Source organism: Crinia signifera, chromosome 2 (assembly GCF_055691185.1).
Source record: "Crinia signifera chromosome 2, ASM5569118v1, whole genome shotgun sequence".
Classification (NCBI taxonomy): Eukaryota; Metazoa; Chordata; class Amphibia; order Anura; family Myobatrachidae; genus Crinia; species Crinia signifera.
In genome coordinates, this window is record NC_139218.1 from 395,528,181 (window position 1) to 395,538,501 (window position 10,321).

A 10,321-nucleotide genomic window follows, 5' to 3' on the forward strand; every position below is an offset into this window, starting at 1 on the left:
TCTGACCTAGTGCTCAGCTCTCCCATAGCTGGGTCCTTGTGCTGCTAATACCAGGTCTATGAGTATTATTCGCATTGTATTATATACAGGTCGCACCCTGTGTTATACACACATCTGTGCAGCCAATCAGTGGCTTACTGACTCGGCACACCATTTGCCACTGGTAGAAGACCCCCTGTGATTGGTGCAGGGATCCGATACGATTTCCCGGCGGTCGGGATCCCGGCGGTCGGAATCCCGACACTGGAATCCCGACCGCCGAAATCCCGACAAGGGGGGGACATGGATCGCCCCCCCTTGCGGGCTCGCTGCGCTCGCCACGCAGCGGGCCCGGTGCCTCGCTTCGCTCGGCACGCTATTTTATTCTCCCTCTATGGGTGTCGTGGACACCCATGGAGGGAGAAAGTTTCGGGATTTCGGCGGTCGGGATTCCAGTGTCGGGATTCCGACCGCCGGGATCCCGACCGCCGGCAAATTAACCGCATCCCATAATATTGGCATATATGACTGATCAAGCTCACGTCTCCCTCCTCTAGCGTGTAACACACAGATTACTTACGTCTTCCCAGGACAATGGGTAACTATCGCCTGAGGCTAGCTAAGAAAATCTAGAAAAGAAAAATCCTTGGTACATGAACCAGAATGGTACACGGTTCCCAAAAGAGACAATCTGGGGCGGTGTTCTGATGTTACATCTTCTGTAAGTTTGTGTCTCCGATTTGGATGTCTTGTTTGACCTCTGGCAAAACCCCAAAGTTTTCTGTGTAAAGTGTAAACCTAATACAGCCCACACACGCGCCGATGCCGGCGGTGCGATGCTGTACGATGGGGTGCGCGCTCCCGCGGCACCTCATCGTACAGTACAAAAAGCATGTGCTGCACATACTTTTTGTACTAACTTTTTCTAGCACAGCACAGCATCGCATCGCATGCACATCGTATGCACATCGTATGCACAAGGCATACGATGCGATGCTGTGTGTGCTAGTTAAGCCCACAACGCACGCTGGAATCGGTGCGTGTGTGGGCTGCATAAGAATCAGAAGATCAGACTCTTCCTCGTATCCTCAGTTAGTGCTAATCAGGGCCGGCTCTACCACTAGGCAGCTGCCTAGGGCGCCGGGATCTGGGGGGGCGCCACCAAGTCTGCAAATCAAAAAATCAAGGATGTCTATGAGTATCCTTGTTGTCCTTAATGCAGGTGGCGGCTGTGGAACTTATAAGACCTCACCTCTATACTTTCCCTTAAGTCATACTTCCTACATTGTTGCCCCCTCCTCCTTGTACTCTGTTGTGGGTGGCAAAGGGGAGGGCGCAGAGGACCTCCAGGAAAAGCAAGGGACCTGGCCACCTTCCCAGGGGGGAGGAGGTCACGGGATTGGATGACCACATGATTTAAAAAAATTGGGGGGGGGGAAGAGGAGTAGGTTGAAGTTTTGCCTAGGGTGCTGAGAAGCCTTACACCGGCCCAGGTGCTAATAGGAAACGGGGAATGAGGAAGTGTCACAGGAAAACGCCATCCAATATGATGACAAGTTTGCGAAACACAACCCACAATGTTACAGCACACAATGCACCCATATTTAATGATTGCAAAGTAATGCTTTATAAGTCATTGCCACCAAAGTCCCATATTAGCACCAAATTGTACAAGCAGCAGAACTCAGACCGGGGTAATCTCCATTTCCCAGTAATGATAAACAGGCAGAAGGTACCGTGCACAGAGATATACTGTATTGTATTGTATTTGCTTTCACATAGCCATATCGAAGTCAGAACACCCAGAGAAGAGACCGACACAACCTCAGAGTGATGTGCGGGCCGTGTAGGTCAGAGGTTCTCCGCTCCAGTCCTCATGTACCACCAGCAGATCAGTAATTATCTCACCAACAGAAATCCTGAAAACATGACATGTTAGGAGTTAAGAACCACTGGTTTAAACAAAGCCATTGGAGCACAGGCAGGAGCATCTGTAACAGCAATTACCAACTCCTGTCTTCAGTGACCTCTAGCAGTGCGTGTTTTCCAGTTCTCCACCTGTGGCACTGGGAAGGGGGGTCAGCCAGCAGTGAATCATATTTGCCCCTACTGAATCTCCCAGAGTCTGACAAGAGTCACCATGAAGCCGCCCCTGACATCCACTGATTGGCAGCTGGATAATACCACTTGCCCTGAATTGCCCCCACCCCCTGCTTCACCATGCCAGGAACCAGTATGCTGCACGACCCTAGGACGATCCTGCGTATTGCGTGGCATTTCCGCACACATTCACAGCTGTAAATCTATTAGCGCACATCTCTGAATCAGACGCCATATTGTGCTGCATAATAGCCACTAGTCCGGGTCTATGGCTGGAATACACAATATCCGTCACCTAGCTGTGCAGCCTACGGCAACTTATGGTTTCCCTGGGCTGTAACTAACCCACGGGCCTTCATCACTCTCTGTGTGGACAATGCTGTGTCACAAACAGGGTGTGCTGAGTGTACTAAGCACCTGGATGTCACCAAAGTGCTGGCTCTTCTGTAGTGACAGGAGCCTAGTGCCGCAGTGTGATATTCTCCTGCAGCCCTCTGCTCCTGTCACAGAGGAAGAGCCGGCACTACAGACAGCACCATCTCCAGGGAGTGACAGAACAGAGATCCCTGTGAGGCTGTGCTCCTATAAATTATGCCACTCCCCCAGTGCCGCTGCTCGGGGCCCCGGGGGGGGGGGGTTGTTGCGATGTGGCCAGGCGCGCTGATCCAGGGGGGATGCAGCCGCTGTGCTGCTCTGGGGGCCAGGGGGTGCGATGCGGTGCGCTGATCCGGGGGGAATATGACCGCCGTGCTGCACCTGGGGGGTGCAATACATCCGGCGCACTGATCCGGCGGGGGCTGGTTGTGTGTGTGGCGAATAGGGTGCAATGAGGTTGGGCTGGGAGGGGGGGGAGTAGTGACCGCTGCTCTCACCTCCATCGGGAGTCCCTGCTCCCGACTACCGCCCCCCAGTGGCACAGCACCCCCCCTGTTCTGCCACGTGTGGTAAGATAAGGTCGACATGAGTTTTTCACAATTTTTTTAATGCATTACCATCCAGGTGGACTACAATCGGTAAAGTGCGCTGAGTATCGGAGCGAGGCACCATGCCTGAAGAATGGCGAGTGAAGCAAGCCATGCGAGGGGACACGCTACACCCACCTATGGGTCCATGTCATCAGATGTCGACATCAATGCCATAAAGCAAGTGATAAACTTCTACTGACCTATGACTGTCGACCAGTACATTGTCTGTCAGTCATCCGGATCCCGCCCACCGGGTGACAGATGGATTTTCCCTGTAGATATGTAGTCCATGGCTATACGAAGTTATTTATTTCTGCCATAAGGCAGCAGACTGACAAATAATGTCACCACCAGTGGGAGGATGATACCTGAGATACGGTTCCCGTGTAGGAGTAACTGTGTGGGCCTGATTCTGGTTCACTCGCAAAAGCAAACTCTCTCTCTAATAGACAGAACCATGCTGCACTGCAGGTGGGGCAGATGTAACATGTGGAGAGAGAGTTAGATTTAGGTGGAGTTTGTACCTCAAACTGATAACTATATTGCAGTGTAAAAATAAAGCAGCCAGTATTTTCCCTGCACAGAAACAAAATAGCTCACCCAAATCTAATTCCCTCTGCACATGTTACATCTGCCCCACCTGCAGCACACATGGTTTTGTCCATTAGAGAGATAATTCACTTTTGCGAGTGAACCAGAATCAGGCCCCTAGGCCCTAATTCAGTATGGGTCGCATTACTCCGAAAATCTCAAGCAAGTGATGTTTAGGAGTATCGCGCATGCGCTGAGGCCACATACAGCTTGCGCAGTCTTTCATAGTGTCATCACATCCCGGGAAGGAGACGATCGTACAGGTAATGACAGCTGTGTCCGTCAGGCGAATGCATCGGAACCAAGCGCAGTTGATCTGTTACCTCATGTTAACACTTGTGCAACTTCGGAGCGGGTGGTGACATTTGCGTTACACACATAGATCCTTATTCAGACCTGTTCAATAGGCTGCGTACACTTGCACCATAGTGAACCGGTAAGCACCGCCCCGCTGAACGCTTGGTCCCTCCCCCCCCCTCCATCAGCGCTGCCCGTAACCCCTCACTAGCTTGCGATGGGATGTGTATGAGAACACATCCCCTCAAAAGTCAGAACTGACTTTTATTTCCATCGGAGATGGCTGAAAAGGGGGCAGGCCCTGACGTCATGTGACATCACTGCCCGCCCTGAGCTCCTGTGTTCCCACGGGGACACCCAGAAAACATTTGGTGTTCTCCTGCTCCAGCATATGTCCGCTCCCTGCCCGCCCCCCTCTGGTGTGAACGGCTACGCAAACATCCCGCCATCTGACAAGGGGCCGAATTTGGGTCTGAATCGGCCCCAAAGTAAGGACAAAAACACACAAAGTAAGAATTCATCAATGTAAATCTTTATTTCTCGGCTACTGAATCAGTGACATCTGTCCTGTAAGTCGATGGTTTTCTGTCCAAAAATACATTTCGCAATAGAAATTTGTGATACTATGGAAACCGCCACAAGTTATACAGCGACGGCCGTTTCCGAGGATTATGGGAACGGTCATTTATTCCTAAATAATATACCTGAGGTGTACATACTGTATGTATACCTCTCTGTGTAGGAAATGTGTCAGCAAATCAAACGATATATATCTTATACTAGTAAGCCCGCTTGAAGCAAATGCTTCGAAAGCTAGTCTGATACCTTGTGATTGCCTCTGTATTTGTGCATGTGTGATAGAGTAAACTATATATCTTATACTAGTAAGACCGCTTGAAGCAAATGCTTTGAAAGCTAGTCTGATACCTTGTGATTGCCTCTGTGTTTGTGCATGTGTGAGAGAGAAAGAGATGTGGTTTCACTCATGTATATATACAGATGGAGCGCCTCTCTTTGCCCGGGGATCGCCAGAATGTCTCCGCTGGAGATCGCCGGTGCAGAGGCGTTCCATCTGACCACGATGCTCGTGCGTCTCACACGCACGCTCGTCCCAGTTTCCGGACGGCGCCGCTGCAGGTCCCTGCCCGTCTCCACTTCAGGGAGACGGGCAGGAATAGGGGGGGACAGTAGGGCGGCGAGGGGCACTGGGGGAGGGGGCGGGGACCTGTAGCCAGCTCCGTAGCCACGGGGCGCATGTGAGTCTCATGCGCGCGCCCCTGGCGAGAGCCGTCCGCTGGTGGGATACTATCGCCAGCCCCTGCAAAAATGAGGCCGGCTCCATCTGTATGTATATATATATACAGGGCTATTTTTTTTTTTTTTTATTTTTTTTTTTTAAATTTTTATTTATATCAAAAATATACATCGGACATGTTTCTATTTCATACATGTCTACGTATACATTAATACATACATAACTCTCCTATCAATACATACATATAATACAATACAAATCATAGCATATCCTATGGTTACATCCATTCCGAGAGGAAGGGGGTGTCCAAATAAATCTTTTATTTATTATCCTAGCTATCTCTCACATAGCAGAGGAAAGGAAAAAAGGGAGAAAAAACAGGAAACAACACCTCTCTATCCTCCTTTCACCATTCATTCTTGAAAACTCAGTCATTTACTAGTTCGGGCAATTATACAATAGGGGGGGGGGGTTGCTGCTTTTTATCTTGGGTTCACCTTCTATGATTTGATCTTTCCTGTATTCATATTCCCTCCTAATCCTAATCTCTTCCTTCTTGTTCCCAATATTGTTTCCAAGTTTCCCATTTTCTGAATGTTTTTCCACTTTCTATCATATCAGTCGTTTCCATTCTGTATGCGTAGTTTAGTTTGTTAATTATGTCTATGTTTGTGGGTATTTGCTCCTGTCTCCAAAACTGGGCTATTGTTGTTTTTGCCGCTATGAAAAGTTGGTTTAAAAGGTATACATTCGGTGTTCTCAAGTCTCTTTCCTCCATATGTAGTAATACCCTTTGGGGAGTTAATTCCACCTCTTTTCCAGTTATTCTAATTATCAGCTCTTTTACCTCTTCCCATACTTTTTTTATTTTGTTGCAGGTCCAGAATATGTGCATTATATCGGCACCCCCTTCCCCGCATCTCCAGCAGACATTTATTTGTGATGGGCATATTTTATTTAATTTTTCAGGGGTGTAATACACTCGATGTAACAGTTTCATGTATTTTTCTATGTGCGAGATAGATTGAATGCGCAAGAGGAATTTAAAGCTCCTTTAAAATTTATGGAGATACGAACAATAGAGAAGTTCATCCCAGACCTGGAATTGGGGATATGGAGGTCCAGGGGAATAAAAACTCTAGAAGATATAAGGGATGAACAGGGTATACTCCCATTCACACAACTACAACAAAAAAACAATTTACCACCATCCGAATTTTATAAATACCTGCAAATCAGAAGTTGGTTAAATAAACAACAAATAAAGGATACAGAATTAAAACACCTAACCAATAATGTACTTAATAGAATAAGAGGGGGACATCAAGCAAAAGGAATTACGTTTTGGTACAAAAATCTCCTGAACAATAGACTGGAAGGGAAAATGGGGGCCCAATTAAAATGGGAGAGAGATCTAGGACTAGAGTTCAATGCGGAGCAGTGGGAGAAGACATTCGTTAATATACAGGGCTATTTTTGTGCAGGCTCCAGCAGGAACTGAGGCCCTTATTCTAGTTCACTCTTTCTGACAAAATATTTCTGGACAAAACCATTTGCACTGCAGGTGAGGCAGGTGTAAAACCCCACCCAAATCTAATTATCTCTGCACAAGTAACACCTGCCTCACCTGCAGTGCACATGGTTTTGTCCATCTAAGAAATATTTTGTCTGAAAGAGTGAACTAGAATAAGGGCCTCAGTTCCTGCTGGAGCCTGCACAAAATAGCCCTGTATATATATATATATATATATATATATATATATATATATATATATATATATATATATATATATATATACTAGGTGATTCATCGCGCCCTACGGGCGCTCTTCACACCATCGTAAGGGGCTGCGCCCCCTTAATTTGTGAACATTTGTATATGAGAAAGATGGTTAGAATTGTATGTAAGATGCCTGTATTGCAACTTGAGCTATAGGTGAAATGTGTTAAATAGAGAGCATATGATGTGGAAGGGGGTGTGTATTGTTTTGTTTAATTAAAAAGCGGTTACAGAGTAAGATGTACATTGATAGTGTGGAGGGTACAGTGACATGTGTGGGGGGGGGGCTGTGTGTGCATGTTGTTTAGGTGTGTGTGTGTGCAATAGTATAGTAGGGTGTTTTTGAGTCAGCGGTCAGCGGTGAGTCAGAGGCTCCACCCAGCGTTACAGCTTCAGGCACACTTTGAGTGACAGATGTAGCCAAATATATATATATATATTGTATATAGGTTCTGAAATAGAGAGAACATATATTTCAGAACTCAGCCCCCCTTGGAAGCAGGAGCCCAGCAGCAGATGACTCCGTTGTCTCCCAGTGTTCTGCCACTGGATGATTATCAGAGCAGTCCAGCACATAGAGGCTGGACACAAGCATTGGGTATCACTGGGTTTGGGTCACCGGCTCATTGAAGAACTGCTATAAAGTCATTTACAGCATAAAATGTCCCTGTGTCTGCAAATGGTTAATCCTGAGAACCTCTCTGATATGGCCAAGACGTCACCATGTTCCCTCCACCCCATGGAAGTCCAGATCCCCCCAGACGGCTATGGTATACTAAATCTACAATGTCTAGGTCTACAGTCATGTGGTCGACAGTCACAAGGTCATCAGGGTCCAATGGTCAACAGAGTCTAAAGGTCGACATGAAAAATGTTGACAGAGTCAAAAGGTTGACATGGCAAAATGGTCGATGTGAGGGTACGAGTTCCTCAATCACTCAGACACCGAGCAGATGAAACCAAAATATGGTTTATTTTTATCACAGCACACGAAAGTAGATGAAGACAGGAAAAAGAGGCAAATGTAAATTGCAGAGTAGAAAGATATTCAGGTAGCAGGCCCAAACAGACAGTCCTTGTATAGTCACAGTCCCAGATCAGTTCCACAGGGCAAACTATCACTTAGCCCACAGCGGAGTGATAGCATATAAGTCCACACGATACCTAGACAGAGCATAACCTCTTAGTTCAGGACAGTCCATCAAATTTTTTCTCCTGGCTTGTGTGCCAGTCATTTTAAAAACTTCCAATTTCCCACGCTTCTCCATACCATCAGTGGGCTTGCACTCAATCCCTATTGGTGGATTCAAGTCAGGTTTATCCCCCCTCCCAGGTACTGCTGCTGCCCATCTGCTTCTGCCCCCTGCTGGGGTCGGTTCCAGAAAGTCTGGAAGTGGCCAAGATATGCATAGCAGAGTCAACCCAAGATATAAAACACAGTCTGATTACATTATGTGGTGGTCACCCCCTGTGGACAACCCTGCTGTTGATAGTAGGGGAATTTGATCACCCCCTGTGGTGATTGTCCTTCAGCTATCCCCCTCATGTAAACAGCAGGAACAATAATCGGCTGATTACATTATGGGCTGATCACCCCCTGTGGTGGCCGGTTCCACAAAGTCTGCTAGAGCCCAGAGGTTTACAAAAAATTGTAAACCCCCCTGGGGAGATTGCCAATGGTACAATGCTTACATGAATAAAGTCCTGGGAAATACAGACATTACATTTGAGGTGGGATTATACAGCCTAATAATATATGATCTGGAACTACACACACATATAGGGGTATATAGACATATATGGAGAACAAGAGGGTACCGACGGACTAAAATAGTACATTAATTACTACACCTAATAAAATATAGTAATTACAGATTTACAGTGAATCTGATAACCTCACATTCCTTCCCCTACTATTGTAGTCCCGGTACCCAGCTGTTCAGGAACCAATAACAACCTGGAATAGCGGGATGCAGAGCCGAGAATCTGGGGTTTGGATATACCACCTGAGTCCCACAGGGTGACATCATACCAAACCCATCTTGTAAAAGGCGGCTGGTTTGCAGAACCAGCAAGGGCATGATTACAGTCTAAGTCATACATTGGAACTAACAAGGGCTGTAGCAATTCCTCTTCTTCGGATTCTGGGTACCCCCCCTCTGCAACATTGTAACCTACTAATACTTTTGCCTCGGGCACAATGGGGCAGGGACCACTTTCCACCTCCCCCTCTTGCCCAAGGAACAGGGGCCAAACAGCAGGCCAATATAGGGGCTCTGGCCCTGGCACTTCCACCACCCCGTCATGTCCTTCCTCCCCCAAACCCAAACTAGGGGCATGGCACATTTCAGTCCAGCATTTGGTCTCAATGTCCAGGGCTGAGGAGGGACCCTCCATCACAAACAATTCCGCTGGTGGCTGCAGGACAGGCTGTGTCAGCTCTGTCCCCTTAAAAGCCAGATGCTCACCTGCAGCTACTTCTGCGCACACCTCCTTCTCCGCGATAGCCTCCTTCCCCAGCTGAGTATGCTGGGCAGCCCGAAACACGACGTCATCTGTGACTGGTGGGCTGGTGGCCTGGATGTTGTCGGATACTCCTCTAACCACGGCGATCTCTTCTTGGACGCAGTCCTCATAGATCCCCTGGCAGCAGGATAATAGCTCTGCATCTCCCACCTCAGCAAAAGGGAAGCAGTAGTGCAGCTCCTCCCTAAGATGGGGGAGAAGCAATTGCAAACGGTGCCTTTCATCACGCCCCCTGCGACACTGATCTTGCCATGCTGGGGTATCCAGGAGCCCCCGATCAATCGCCTCTTCCTCTGCCACCACGAAGCACTCCTCCAGACACTGCAATTGTTCCCACACACTCAACTGTGCACCGAAATGGAGGATCCAGGCTCGATAATCAGCAAATGCATTTGTAGGATCTCCCTGATCGTGCAGGATCTGCTGAAGGAGTTCCCCGCGAGTGCAGGATCGGATGGGTATACCTCGCAGCTGACCTTCTGCTATCAGCTCCTCCATACTCATTTCTTCAAGGGCAGTTAGGGGCCCCCCTGACAACGACCCTTCTCTTGCGGTAACAATTAATTCTGTGGCAGACCCCTCGGTTGTCTGCCCAGATTGCAGTAGCCCCCTTCTAGACCTTTCCTCTGGTTCTATCTGGGGCATCAATTTATTCTGGACTTGTCCTTCAGCCTCAGAATATTGTCCTCTTTGTAGCATCTGGGTAACTGTAGCAATCACTTCCTCTGTAAATTCTACAAACTCTGGCTCTCCTAGCAGATTCCAAGAAGTGGCCTCACCTTTACAGTGCAGGAATGCATCCCCCAGGTAACACACTTTGTCCTGTAT